A 15,211-nucleotide genomic window follows, 5' to 3' on the forward strand; every position below is an offset into this window, starting at 1 on the left:
GGTCTGTCAGTCCCTGCATATGAGGGCTTAGCTTATTTGCTAGAATGCCAGTAAAAAGTTTAGCATCTACATTCAACATCATAATCAGCCGATATGATGCACATAGAGTAGGGTCCTTGCCAGGATTCGGGAGAACTGTAATCATAGCCGTCTGCATCAACTGGGTAGCAGTCCCGTAGAGGCAAAGCCATTAAATAGCCATGTCAACACCGGGGCAAAAAGTTGCCCAAAAAAGTTTATAAAACTTTGCCCCAAGCTCATCCTGCCCCGGTGCCCGGCCTTTGGGGAGGCACTGGATAGCCATTAAAACTTCATTAGAGGTAATGTCCCTGTCCAAAACATTGGCTATAGGCTTGGAGATTTGGGGCCAGGATAACGAGTCAAGGTATCTCATTATTGCCCCAGCTTCTAGTCGTTCCACTGTATAGAGTGAGGCATAAAAGTCCTTAAACTCCTTCTGGATCAACTCCTCATCGGTAGTGATGTCGCCTTTTTGTGTCTGAATTGAATTTACCCGGCATTACGCAACCTGTGTGCGCAGCCGGTGTACCAAGAGTCGTCCAACCTTATCCCCCCCCCTCATAGTACGTTTGCTTGATGCGCTGGAGTGCGTGTTCTGCACCATCCATGTCTAGGGCTTTCGATTGTTTACGATTCACCACAAGTTGTTGTTTCACTTCATTACCCCATGTTGCCCCTCCAGCTCTTTTATCCTGACCTCTAACTGCCAACGCTTCTCTTTCTTAAGTGTGTTAGCGCACGCTGCAATAGCTATAAATTAGCCCCTGACCATCGCCTTCAAATCCTCCCAGACCACTGCCACCGAGGCCTCTGGTGTATTGTTAATGCTCAAATAGGATTTAATTGTATCCATTATTTCTGTGCGCACCTCGGTGCCTGCAAGTAGTTTAGTATTTAGCCACCATAACTGTATACTTTTGCTCGGGTCAGTAGTTTGAGTCTTAATAAGATCAGAGCATGGTTGGACAAGGCTGCCACCCCAATCTCTAGTGGTGTGATTGTGTTTAGGAGGCTCGGTGGCCAGGAAGAGGTCAAGTCTCACATAAGCCTGATGTGCAGCTAAGAAAAATGTATAGCCTCTAAGTGTCGGGTTGTGTGCTCACCAAACGTCCGTTAGTCCACCCTCTTCCAGCCATTCTTGAAAGCCCAAAGAGTAGGCCCATGTCTGTCCTTATCACTGCGCCGATCTGTCCATGTGAGTATCAGGGACTATATTAAGGTCTCCCCCTATCAGAATGTCAGTTTCTGAAGTAACCAGCACCCGCCCAATGGCCTCTCTTAGAAATTCCACTTGATGCTCATTGGGGCCATAAATACAGGCTACCGTAATTTTATGCCCATGTATGTCTATGCGTAAGGAAATCAGCCACCCGTTCATCTCAGCCTGGATGACCATTACTTTCCCTGGGAAATGTGTAGCTAACAATATCGCCACCCCCGCCCTTTCCCCAGGACATTACGAGTGATACTGTCCGTCAAACCATTGTAATCTCAGTTTCTGCCAGTCCGCTCTCATTGGGTGCGACTCTTGAATCAGACATAAATCTCCTTTGGAGTCCCTGAGCATTGATAGCATGGATAGCCTCTTCACCCGAGAATTAAGGCCCTAACATTGAGACTAATTACATTAATCAACATGTATGCTAGGGAAGTTGAGGTAGGTGGGCCCTCTGGAGTCCAGACTGCACCTGAATGATCCGGCTACTAACGGTGCCAGATATGCCAGATGTGGCACCAGGAAATAAGGCACGGAGAGTCAACCTAACAACGAATAAAACCATTAAAGAAGTGTAAACACAACCAGTTCCCCATTTGGGAACCACGTAAAGGTCCTCGGGGTAAATCTGAATGTACCAAGTCCTTTTCCTTTCAGCCGTCATCCTCCATGTTGGGAGCTCTGCCATCGCTCCTGTCCATTCTCATTTTTCCAGCTACCACATTCCACACCCCGCCATCCGCGCTCAGGATGCTTGTCTATTGGGCGAGGAGGGCATGCTCTCCATCTTGATTCCCCCCAATTAGGCCTGTCTCAGAGGGCTTTAGGGATTTGGTCCTGTCTCTGGTACACCCTCATGGTGCCGCAAGTTGCAGAGCAGGTCTGCCCTCTCCCTCCTGCTTTCCTTCTCAGATGGTTTTTGGGGTTTCCTCCAGTTCGCGCTCTTGCGGCACCGCTGGAAGGGGGGATTAGCAGGCCCTCCCCTGTCTTGCTGGTCCAGATCTCGGTGCCCTGCACCCCAGCTCCTCCCTCCGTCCCGTTCACTCTTTCTGCGGATGGCTCACACGGCCGCCATCTTATCTGCGGGTCGCGGGCTCCTTCAGAGTCTGCTGCGCACCTCTCTGCCTACCAAGTGGGCTAATCAGAGCCCCGTGTGCCTTCGGCGGTCCCCTGCCTTAACAGCGGGGCACCCATGCTGCTCCAGCCGCTCCCGGACTGATTCTGATGGCGGAGCTCCGCAATTGTGCTCCTAGTCCACTGACTTGTTGGCTTCGCCCCCGCTTTTAAGTTTTAAATGTGGTTTAATGGTAGATGTACCCGAGATATCACTGCCCACAGAGGTGTAAACATCCGAAATTACTCTTGGTAACTCCTGTTCATGATCTTGAACTGGAACTGCTACAACCCTCTTGTGTATGGCCATAGCTACTGCTCCTCCCTTAATGTGGCTTAGGATGTTTGAGGAAGCTGTAGAGAAGTTTCCCATTAATTTCATAACTAAGTCCAGAGCCAATGAAGCCCCATGTTCATTTTGTACTTGTTTTATTACCTCAGGAATAACTGCTAGTGAAGGTGTGCCATGTGTGTTAGTGTAAATGCATGCAAAAAAACTTCCCTAGGTGTTGCACTCCTCTTAAGTGGCACATTCCAAAGGGAACACATAATCACTATTCTATGCTTGTCTTGGTGTATCATGTGAGGGTAAATTGCTTCCAACTGGTTGGTCTTGCAAGCAATTCGAAAGGCAATTTCATTACGCTTCATCAGCATATTTCCCATGATAGCATTTATCATCTGTGGCCTGATTGCTTGTGCGGCAACCTGCCCCTGTGCTACTGCTCTTGTTAGACCTAGTCTAGCGTTCATGGTTTGTGTGTGGTCACTAGTGTGTTTACTGTATAAGGAGACTGCATAATTCAAAATCTATGACTTCAGCGCGCGGTAGGGTCTTAGGATGTGGCAAGGGTGTAAATCTAGTTAATACTGACCATGTTGACCCTTCATTGCTCAGGGGGACCCAATCTAACATGTGTGTGTGGGGGCGGGGAAGTAACTTACCAGCAAACTCACCAGCAAACCAATTTTGAAGCTCTTGGTAAGTTATAGGTATTTGCAAATACTGGCATGCCTTTCAGTGGAGACCTTCACCCCAGTGATCAAAATACTAATGCACCAGTATTGAAATCCTTGCAAGTGCAGGATTTAAAATGCCACAAGCGGCACACCGTGATCCAGACATCGGGCGGTACCTGTTCCTCACGGTGTCCCCGGCCTGCACATATAGAGTGAACAAATGTGGACAACTTACACTCTGCAAATGCTTAGCTCATATGCTCTGCAGGCGTAAACCATTGAATGCTTTCCGACTGCAAAAACGGTTGGAAAGCACTTGTGGATATCTTCGTGCATTTAAGGAAAAGGTCGCTTCCCCTCCACTTTTCCCTTCTGATTTGAATCCGTTAGCGTAGCGACTGTGTCATTGGCTCTAATGCAAGTAAGGAAATCCCCCCTTGGCTGTTGTTTGAATAATAAAGTACAGTAATAATCGGGGCCCAGCCTCCCTCGGGTCTCTGGATCCCAGTGCATTGAACCCGCTGCACCAATGGAAGCCATTCCATTGGACTGAGTCGCGATGTGTTCTTTGGGATTCGTAATTGTAATTCCGAAACCACAAAGCACTTTTGAGCATTCAGATTTATGTGTGCAGGTGCAGTAGGCACAAAAAAAGAAACCTTGTTTAAGTGTTACTCCATTTAATGTTTGCTTTGCCTTTCTGCCTGGTTCGAATTCTGAACAATTAAAGTCTGTTTCCATTTTTTTTTTTTCTAACAAACCTTTACAGCGCATTTTCGTCGTGCACATTGTTGAGCAATAAAATACAGTGTCCCTCACTGAATGCCAGGGAGCACCGTAAAGGGGACTGGAGATTACAACCTGCAGCCAAAACGTAGGCGTTGCCGCGCCACGCGATCCCCCACTTTTTCCACCTGCCTGTGGGGAAAAATCTGGATAGCTCTAGGAAAGTATCATAATTGCCCTTCTGTGTCGGCCTGGGCCTCGAGAAAAGGGAGCCCGGCATCTGTAGAGCTGGCAGCTAAGTTGTGTTTCCAGGCAGGCAGAGCCTTGCAGGGTAGAGAACTAGCCCACAAGTGTGCGAGAGCCGCTACAGCGACACAGCCCGGTAGAGGAAAGAGCGGTGCGGGCGGCTGCTAACTGCTGTTCCCCAGGCGGAGGAGACCCGGGCCAAGGGGACAGGGATTAACCCTGAACGCCATCTAGCTTCCTGTTGCTAGGAGGTTCCGGCCTGGGATTCGACCACCGAAGGACAGGCACAGTGGAAGTAACGCGCACAGGGTAAGTGCCAGTGTCACCTCTTCGCCCTGCAGCCGCTGACGGCTGCTCTTAGGTGGTCGGTGCGTGCGTCAGCGCTGGATGTATAGGAGTCCATGTGGCGCCAGATGTTTACGTGTATCCAGCGCTTCAACAGGTGGCCAAGGCTACGTAACAAAAGACCATATGTGCTTAGCCCTGGCTTTTCTTGCGTTTCGTTGCTTTCAGATTTGCTCTTTTGTCATAAAAATAGCAGGGAGAGAAGGAGCAAAGTGTAATTAGAAATCCAGAACTGGGTGGGCTGCGGAACGCACCCGAGCCGTAGTTTCGGCTGTTAGGGATGTGTTTGTGTGCGTGTTGGGGGTGGGGGGGGTTTCTTGATTTTCAAACAATATAATGTTCAAATATGTTATACGACAAGTAGGGAACACCAGAGGGGCTAGAGGGGCAGAGGAAAGGGGGCTGGGGGGGAGGGGGAGAGCACGGATTGGTAGGGATACTAAGTGAGAGAAATCACAATATTTTGTTAAGTAATATTTTGTTAAGTAACTAGCGTTTTTGAAGCCTTTCAAAACCGAGAGGGGGTAATGTTTGTGCGTTTTTGTCACGGTGTATGTCAATACTTAATAGTCCTTGTGGAAATCCGACTGACACCTCACCATACCTGACTGAAAGACCCGTACCCAACTACTTACCAGAATATACAGTTATTTGGTGGGTGTAACACTCCCAACATCCCCTTATTAGTCTGGCGCGATATGAACTGGTAAGCTTTTCTGCCGTGAGGGCCCCTAAGGGTGTTCTGTAGAGGTTTCAGTTTCTCCGATTACGCCCGTGAGTAGGTAAACCTCTCCAGTGGGCGACTTGCAAACCTGTTCATTCCATGCAACCTCTTTCAATCAGGCACTCACAGGTGCTTTTTGTCCCGGGCTTGACGCACTTCAGGGGATGCGCAGAGTCTTAGGGAGATAGACGTATGCTAATGAGTAAATTGGCTTTTGTACCTGAAGAGATAGATCCCAATTCTGACTCACCCTGACTTGGCCATTACTGAGGTCCTGGGGAAACCACTTCACAAATGTTCGGATCTCCTGCCTGACAGCATCAGAGTAACAAGCAGGCGCTACATAAAGCAGCAGGATTCACCTCGCAGCCCCGAGACCTGCAAGTAATAACTACATAATGATGATTATAAGTGTGATATGTAAAGGATGGAGTAGTGGTGGGGTTATTTTCCTACAGCAAGCGGGATGGAGGCAAATTCTGAAAAAAATGAACCCTTCTGACAGGGCAGGACTTTCCATTACATTCGAGGTTTTAAGTGGCGTTCAGTGTGGCTGGTGCTGTGGGCATCATCAGTCTTCTGGTTTTCTGCATATTTCCACCGATGCCGTAATATGAATGTTGGGTTTCAGGGGAGAAGGGGCGATTCTCCTGCGGGCCGTTCCTGGCAGGCTTGACACAAGAAATCTGTCCCTTCAATGTATATTTACCCAGCGTCTCTCAAGAAGATTAATGTATCCCTGCCCCAGAAACACCACATTTACTAAATGAAATATATCAGTTGACAGGCCTGACATTACTTCTTTTAAGTTGAGAAAATATGGACTTTGGCACTCCACAGAGCTTTTCTTTTTGCTGCTGCTCACACTGCCCGAGGGTGTCAGGCACAGACACACACTGTGCAATTTCTGTGTGGGTCTGGTTAGACAATTGTACACTGTGGTATGCGTTTGAAAGGATTATACCTAATGCCAGGTATTTTTCTGATAGGCTGGAAGTTGCGTTGCTGCAGTTCAAAAATATTTGTGGTGCGTTTTTCTTTAAAGACATTACATTATTTGTTGTTGAATAATGGATTTTCTTACAGTCTAATCATCAATTTCTTGGATACGCCAGTGGGAGGTGCTCGTGCTACCTAAAACCAAAAGCTAAAACTCACTTCAGTATGTAGAACTGCATGTGCCTTGCGTTCATATTTTTTATAATGTGCCTTTAGAATCTGGTCTCAAAGTTGTATCACAAAACAGATGAAGCTAAACCCATGCTGTCAGAATCACTCAACCTCCCACATGGCCCTCACATCACACCACACCTGAAGGAGCTTCACTGACACTGCGTTCACAGACAAACACAACTCAAACTAACCCACACTTTTAACACTACATAACACCGGGCCAGCATACCTCAAATATCACATCTGTTTTCACAAACCTTCCATACATCTCTGCTCGAGTGGACTCCGATTTACACAAATCCCAGGCATACAGAAAACCAAACCAGGCAGTCAAGCCTTCCTCTAAAGCATGAAATGACCCACTGCTACACATAAAAGCTTTGTCCTCTTGTCTTGAATTCCACTAGAAGCTGAAGACCTGGCTTTTTGAGCAGTCTCAATGGCACTAGGTGCTCCTAGATCATGGGTACTCACAAACATTTTCCCAGGGGCCGCACAGTTTGGTCTGTGATGTGACCGAGGGCCGCATTGATGCCAGCAGGGTGGCAGTCGGAGGGGTGTTGAGGGGTAGTGGTAAAGTGGTTGTAGGGGAAATGAAGCGTATACATCCAGTGTCTGAATTGCGCAATGTGAAACCAGAAACTTGGGTATAAATCTCGGCTTCTCCACTTAACCAAATTGTGTGATCCTAGGCAAATGTTTTATTTCACTTTACCTCCTTTTTCTTCATCATCACATATAAGAATCTTGAAATACGTCTTCAGGATGTATGCTGTATAAAACCTTCTGGGTCGGATTTAAGAAACTGTAATATTGTTCATGTATAATAGAAACCCAGCCCTCCCAAAGAGTTCACATAACAACTGACTAGCCTCTTAGTTCACATTGTTGTCAGTGTGTGGGAGGTGGATGGGGGATGAAAGTTTGTAAATTTATGTTTGAAAAATATCACTTTAAAAAATACTTCTCAATGCAGTGAAATAATCGTGTGTACTAAGGCAAAATCGTTCTGCAGATTAATGAAATGCACTTTTTGAATTTCAAACAGATCATACTTTTATATTTTTGCTGAAAGATGTATTTAATAATGAAGGTGTTTCTAAAATTGAGTTCCAGGACACCCTAGTTGCTCCCTTTTCAATTAGCCTCCAAATAAATACTTGCCCGTTTATTTACAATTTTTAGTGCTAGTGCCAAGTCAAATAAACAGCAGCACAGCACAGTGCTGCTGATGACCTGGGGGCCGCATGTAAATGTCAGGAGGGCCGCATGCGGCCCACAGGCCGTACTTTGAGTATCACTGTCCTAGATTCACACCTGCTCATTGCCAGAATACCCTGCCGGGTGACAGAGCACACTGTAAATCTGTTTGCATTGCAGCTGTGTGTTCCCATGTAGCAGTCTGCACAAGCCACCCCTGTAAGTGCCCAGTTGTGGCAAGAGTGCAGTCATCTGACATAAGCACACGCTGTTACCCACCTGCCCTCCTCCACCTGCCCACCTGGAGGTTACTGTTATCTAGCCTAATCTTGGGGAGGTTACGATGACATGGCATTCTTACTCCAGGCTGGCAAAGTGGCATCTGCTTCTTACATTCTACCCTCATTCACTATAAGTCATTCTGACCATGCCTCTATTTAGTCCTTTTACAAACGTGCAACACCGCATGTCCGAGAAAAAAGCAACTGGAATTATGCAGCAATGGAGGACCAAATTATGTGGCAGGGATTACTAAATTATGCAGCAGGAAATGGTCAATTAAGCAGCCGAATGTCACATTCTGTGCCAGTATAATTTTTCTATATTGTCATTTTAACATGCATTTGAAGCCGCAGTTTCACCGGATTGGTACAAATTTAATATCTGAATACGGTAAGAAGCAGATAAAAAGTGACTTTTTATCAGTGTGAGCTAGAAACATTTTTTTGTGGAAATCTGTAAATTATGCCTTTCATGGAGTATTATGTTGCACAAGTAGTAAAACTATAACTCTGCTGAAAACGCAGCTGCCTCGGACTCCTTTAATTCCTTTGGCACTTCTTGAAAGCTATGGATTATGGAACGATTCGACCCGGCATGAAAGCACTCTGCAATAACAATGATGGCTAATTGTTAACGTGTTTGCCTACAAAATGACTTTACAGCACGAGAGCTCCCTGAAATAGTAGCAAAGGTTTCATGTATATTGTAATAAACAAAAACACTTAAAGGTAACAGAAAAGGCGACTAGAATTTTGGGCAATCTAAGCGCTATGCGTATGGCTTGTGGGTTAAACCATTTCCATCTCTAATTTAACCGCAGATTTTAGTTTCCTGTTCTGTTAGGAGTGACCCAAATCATGCTAGTGCCGCACACTCGCTCGATGTCAAAAAGACGTAGCCTTGAGGGAGTGGAGGGCGCCATTTAACCTTTCTTTGGCGACGAGGTATCATTTGATGTAATATGGAATGTTATGGAATGAAATGGGCACTTATCGAGCTGGCACTTGAAAGGTTCGATTACAACTGGGGGTGCATAGACTATGGTTTGAGGAATTATTATTTGTGTAGCAGGCATCAGCTAGTTTGGTTGTCAGGCAGGAGCAGTTTATTACAACGATGACTAGTCATGTTCCATCAGGCGAATTTTATTTAAATATAACTGCCGCCAATTTACGAAAGAGGTAAAGTTCAGATAGAAGTACCCTTGAGTCACATTCTGTTTTAGGCAGTTACCTCCCTTCTTTACTTGCTGGTGCTGTGCTCCCAAGCTGTGCTTCTAAGGACCTAATTCATGGTGGATTTAATTGTGAATGTAAAGCTAGTAGAGTTGAATGTAGGACCAGTTCTATGCTAGATTTCAGAATACCCTAGTAGGGTGAATTTACATGCTATGAATGAAATCATATTAATTTACAATGCCAGTAATTTTCTTGAAAAGTTGATTTAGATCCAGTCTTCCTAGATCTGCACTGAACATACCAAAAGTAATCACACTATGGGTATAGAGCTATATGTTCAAAACATTTTTGCGTTCACAAGCGTCTGAATAGAATGCGAAAATGTCCTTTCTTATGTAAAAAGCCCAAATTCTGATTCAGTAACCTGTTACAGAATTGCATTTTGGCTTGGCAAATCGGTATTTGGAGGGGGCATGTTTGGCATGTCCCTTCCAAATACCGATTCACTTTGGTATGTACAAATGTTTTGCAACCAAAACGTGGTCACAAAACATTTGCACTTTACCGCCAAATCAAAGTTGATGGTAACTCATTCGCAAATGGGAAGGTGTCCCCTTGGCGCCCCTTCCGCTTTGAGTGGTTGAATAAATATTAACTCTTAAGAAATAAAAATGAAACATTTCATTTCTTATTTTTAAATGTATTCTGTTTTCCTTAAGGGAAAACAGGGTACATTTAAAAAAAAATTTTTTTTAAAAGCAATCACAGGTCAGGGTGGTCTGCTGACCCAAGTAGGCCATGATCCCTGTGATGGCAGCGAATCCTAGTGGGTCCCAAATAGCGACCAGCATCATTAATATTCATGAGGTAGGTCTATTTCCTCCCCAATACAAATCGCTAATGGGCTGGATACCACGTTTGTACATTGATAACTGCGATTACCAAATAGCGAGATGCAAAAAATCGGTATTTGGAAATCTCTGTTATCATTCTTTACATACATTATATCCAGGAGATTTGAATCATGATAGACTAAACATTCTTGAGAAATTATTTTACCCATACGTGCCTCAAATTGTAAATATTTGTAATCAGAAGCAAATATGTGGGTAATTTGTAAAGGAACTGTTGAGTAACTGTCTAGTAATGTCCCAGTCATGTGTCCCCACCTCTACATCACATTGTGCCTTTTGTCCTCTAGTTTCAACCAAACCTCCTGCACCAATGGGTTCACAGTGCATCACCTGTGGTAGCTGCAGTCTGACTTGCTCCTCAATGGAACTGGGTTCATGCTTTGTACTATTCCACACTATACACTATTTTTCAAATCAAGGCAGAGTTGTGTGAACCAAAATCAATCAATCAATCAATCAATTTGTAAAGCGCGCTACATACCCGTGAGGGTTTCAAGGTGCTGGGGGGGGGGTGAGAGGGGTAGGGTGCTGTTACTGCTCGAAGAGCCAAGTCTTGAGGAGTTTTCTGAAGGAAAGAAGGTCCTGGGTCTGTTGTAGATCCGGCGGGAAGGTGTTCCAGGTCTTGGCGGCGAGGTACAAGAATGATCTGCCGCCGGAAGATTTGCGTTGGATGCGGGGGATGGAGGCGAGGGCGAGGTTAGCGGAGCGGGGATGCCGGGTGGGGGTGTAGAAGCTGAGTCTGTTGTTCAGGTATGATGGTCCGGTGTTGTGGAGTGCCTTGTGTGCGTGGGTGAGGAGCTTGAAGGTGATCCTCTTGTTGGCGGGAGCCAGTGAAGGTCTCTTAGGTGGGGGGTGATGTGGCAGTGGCTAGGGTTGTTGAGGATGAGTCGGGCAGAGGCATTTTGGATGCGTTGGAGGCATTGGAGGAGTTTGGATGAGATACCGGTGTAGAGGGCGTTGCCGTAGTCGAGTCTGCTGCTGACGAGGGCCTGGGTTACTGTTTTTCTTGTTTCTGTTGGGATCCATTTGTAAACTCTGAGAAGCATGTGAAGGGTGTTGCAGCAGGTGGAGAAGATGGCGCTGACCTGCTTTGACATAGAGAGTGAGGAGTCGATGGTGAAGCCGAGGTTTCGTGCGCTGTCGGTGGGTGTCGGTGGGGGACCCAGCGTGGACGGCCACCATGAGTTGTCTGAGGCGGAGGGGGTGCGCCCAAGGATGAGAACCTCTGTTTTGTTTGAGTTCAGTTTTAGCCGGCTGTCTCTCATCCAGTCAGCGATGGCTTTTAGTCCCTTGTGGAGGTTGGTTTTGGCGGTGTGCGGGTCCTTGGTGAGGGAGAGGATGAGTTGGGTGTCGTCGGCGTAGGAGATGATGTTGAGGTTGTGCTGACGGGCCACTTGTCCGAGTGGGGCCATGTAGATGTTGAACAGCGTCGGGCTGAGGGATGAGCCCTGGGGTACGCCGCAGAATTATGTTGAAGGCTTTGGATTGGTACGGGTGAGGCGGACTCTTCGGGTTCTGCCGGCGAGGAAGGATGCAGTCCATTCGAGGGCCTGGTCCTGGATTCCTGCTGCGTGGAGGCGGGATTTTAGGGTGTGGTGACAGACGGTGTCAAAGGCGGCTGATAGGTCTAGGAGGATGAGGGCTGATGTTTCTTTATTGTCGAAGTGTCTTCTGATGTCTTCTGTGGCGGCGAGGAGGGTGGTATCGGTGCTTTGGTTGCGTCTGAAGCCAGACTGGGAGGGGTCGAGGATGTTGTTGTCTTCGAGGTACCGAGTGAGCTGAGTGTTGACGATTTTCTCGATGACCTTCGCCGGGAAAGGGAATAGAGAGATGGGCGGAAGTTTTTCAGGTCCTTGGGGTCCGCCTTTGGTTTCTTAAGAAGGGCGTTGATTTCGGCGTGTTTCCAGCTTTCCAGGAATCTTGCAGTTTTGAAGGAGATGTTGATGGCTTTCCGTAGGTGTGGTGCGATGGCTGTGTCTGCTTTGTTGAAGATGTGGTGTGGGCAGGGGTCTGATGGTGATCCGGAGTGGATGGAGTTCATGGTCTTGCGGGTTTCATCGTCGCTGATGTTGGTCCAGGAGGTCAGTCGGCTGGAGCGGGTGGAGTTCGTGGTGGGTGGGGTAGGAGCGTCCAGAGTGTGAGGGGAGTTGAAGCTGTCGTGGATGTCCGTGATTTTTTGATGGAAGGCGGTTGCTAGGGCGTCGCATAGTTCTTGGGAGGGGGTGATGTCGTTGGCGGTGGCGTTTGGGTTGGAGGGTTCTTTTACGATGCTGAAAAGTTCTTTGCAGTCGTGGGCGTTGTTTTCTAGTCGGGTTTTGAAGGAGGATCTTTTTGCTAGCCTGATGAGTTGGTGGTGATTGCGTGTGGCATCCTTGAGTGCCGTGTGGTTGTCTGGAGTGCGTTCGAGTAGCCATATTTGCTCGAGTTTTCGGCACTGGCGTTTGGAGGCTTGGAGGTCGTCGGTGAACCAGGTGGCTTTTTTGTTGATGTGGTTGTTGGAGAGTTTTCTGAGTGGAGCAAGGCGGTCAGCGCAGTCGTTGATCCATAGCTTGAGGTTGTGTGCTGCGATGTCAGGCTCGGTGGGGTTGACGGGTGGTTTCTGGGCTAGGACGTTGGTTAGTTGAAATTCAGTGACTTTGCCCCATTGACGGCGTGGTGGTTGTTCGGTGAGGTGGTGTTCTGTCTGTTTCTTGACGGTGAAGTGGATGCAGTGGTGGTCAGTCCAGTAGAGTTCGTTGGTATGGTTGAAGGCGACGTGGTTGCTTGTGGAGAAGATGGGGTCATGGGTGAGACTGGCTGTGTGGGTGGGTGTGTTGACGAGCTGTGTGAAGCCAAGGTTGGCGAGGTTTTCGGTCAGGGTGGTGGAGTTGGTGTCGTTGTTTTCGTTGTGAAAGTTCAGGTCCCCGTGGAGGATGTAGTCCGTGGAGGCGAGTGCGTGGGTGCTGGCCAGGTCGGCGATGGCATTGCTGAAAGGTGTCCTGGGGGTCTATAGATGAGTGTTCCTCTGAGCGTGGTGTTGGGGTCAGTGCGGACTTGGAAGTGAAGGAGTTCGGCGGCGCTGAAGAAGTCTTCCAGGGTGGTTTTGACTTCGAGGGTGGCTTTGTGGACGATGGCTATGCCTCCTCCGGTTCTGTTGGTGCGGTCTCGGCACGCAACTTTGTATCCGCTCGGGATGGCTATGGCGATGTCGGGTGCTGAGGAGTCGTTCCACCAAGTTTCGGTTAGAAAGGCCACATCCGGGGAGGGGGAGTCGAGCAGGTCCCAGACTTCGATGGCATGCTTGCGTGCTGAGCGGGTGTTGAGGAGTATGCAACGGAGGTGGTTGGTCTCAATCCTAGGAGGTTTGTGGGCACTGTTGCAGGTGAAACTGCAGTTGTGGCAGGAGAAGGGTCCGTGCGTGCTCTTTGGAGAGGCCTGGAAGCAGGTGGTGTCTCGGCTGGTGTTGAGTGCGCGGAGGGTGTTGGCGTTATAGCGAATGCTGACGGGGTGGCTGTTGCCAGGGCCAGGGGTTCTGGCACTGGGCGTGGTCCAGGTGTGGACGGGCACAGACGGGCTTGCCTTTGGCACGCCAGCGGCACAGCCGCGCCACGGCTGCCATAAAAGGAGGGGAGGGTGGGAGTGGCTGCTGGGAGGCGGGAGGGCCTGGCGAATGAGAGGGCTGGGGGTGGGGCCGCAGGGGGCGCAGCGGCGGGAAAAAAGAGGCAGGCAAAGGAAACGTTGAGAAGGAGTGGGGAGCCGGGAGGGGCCGCAGGGGGCGCAGCGGTGGGAAAAAAGAGGCAGGGAAAGGAAACGGTGGGAAGGAGGGGGGAGGCGGGAGGAGCCGCAGGGTATGCAGCAGCGGGAAAAAAGAGGCAGGCAAAGGAAACGGTGAGAAGGAGGGGGGAGGCGGGAGGGGCCGCAAGGGACGCAGTGGCGGGAAAAAAGAGGCGGGAGGGGCCGCAGGGGATGCAGCGGCGGGATAAAGAAGCAGGCAAAGGAAACGGGATGGAGGTGGCGCCGAAGGCGGAGCGGGGAGCGACCTGCCTGCAGAATAATTTACATAGATTTTGTTTGCTGAAAAGAATCATGCACACTTCATAACATATTTTCACAGCTTAAGAATTCTACTAACACAAAATAAATCTTTATCAGTCTTCAGAGTGTAAGGTGTATGATGACTCTGACTTTGGTGTCACAGGCAGAGACTGTGGGAATCATACAGGCTGCACTGAGACAGCAAAGTTAAACTTCATTCACTCAAATTTAGGGTGACTCCAGGTACAATAAATTCCCAGTTTATGTGTTTACTGTTCTAGGTGTTGGACCCTTAAATCTGCATTTTCAAGTATTCACATTTTTTTTAACAAACAACTTTATTATTTTGAAAACAACATCCCCTACATCATTTCCAACTATCACTGGGCACCAACAAAATGGAACATTCAGTGTATACAGTGATAGCAGCAAGTCCAGAGTTAAAACATATGAGGAAACCACTTTCACACATTTATGGTAAGGAACCCAGCCCAAAGCGATCCCATTATTTACTCTCTAGTATTCATGTTTAAGTGTTACAAAATACATTAATTTGTGTTATGTACGATGTTAGACACGCAGATTTTGAGACCGAATCACCTCTTTTTAAACCATACGGTAATGTTATTCATTTGTATAAAATTTGACTCTAGGTGGACTGGTCTACATGTGACGTGGTTCCTGTGACTTTTCGAATTGAAATTCTACTTCGTTCAAATTTAACTAAGCAGGGTAATGGAAGCTTCAGACTTTAAAAAAATTATTTATAACAGGTAACCTACCAAGTGCTATGACAAACCTTGCTTCTGGAATGGCCAAGATTGCCTGACCCTTTTTCTAAACCCATCTGACTGACATATATTAGAAGGATCAAAAACTAAATACCCCTACAGAAAATAGTGAAATAAATTAATGAAACCTTTGCACTTTGTAAAAGAACTATAAGCTGCAGTTTAAAAACACAGACAATGACACACCTCTCTATATACTTTAAAAATACAATTGCTGGTTGGCTGACAACAGCTTAAAAATACTCCAAGTTTCTTTCTCAAAATCTCTGAGATACTCCCAAGATAGCTCAGAAAGCACTCAACAGCAG

General features: G+C 47.5%; 1 protein-coding gene across 1 annotated transcript in view; it reads left to right on the top strand.

Moving 5' to 3' along the window:
• Positions 1-4,466: 4,466 nt before the first annotated feature.
• Positions 4,467-15,211, top strand: part of BMPR1B (bone morphogenetic protein receptor type 1B) — a 384,328-nt gene continuing 373,583 nt past the window's right edge. Inside the window, exon 1 of the mRNA XM_069238141.1 lies at positions 4,467-4,591. The gene's annotated coding sequence lies outside the window, so the exon portion shown is untranslated. The remainder of the gene's footprint in view (positions 4,592-15,211) is intronic.

Source organism: Pleurodeles waltl, chromosome 1_2 (assembly GCF_031143425.1).
Source record: "Pleurodeles waltl isolate 20211129_DDA chromosome 1_2, aPleWal1.hap1.20221129, whole genome shotgun sequence".
NCBI lineage: Eukaryota > Metazoa > Chordata > Amphibia > Caudata > Salamandridae > Pleurodeles > Pleurodeles waltl.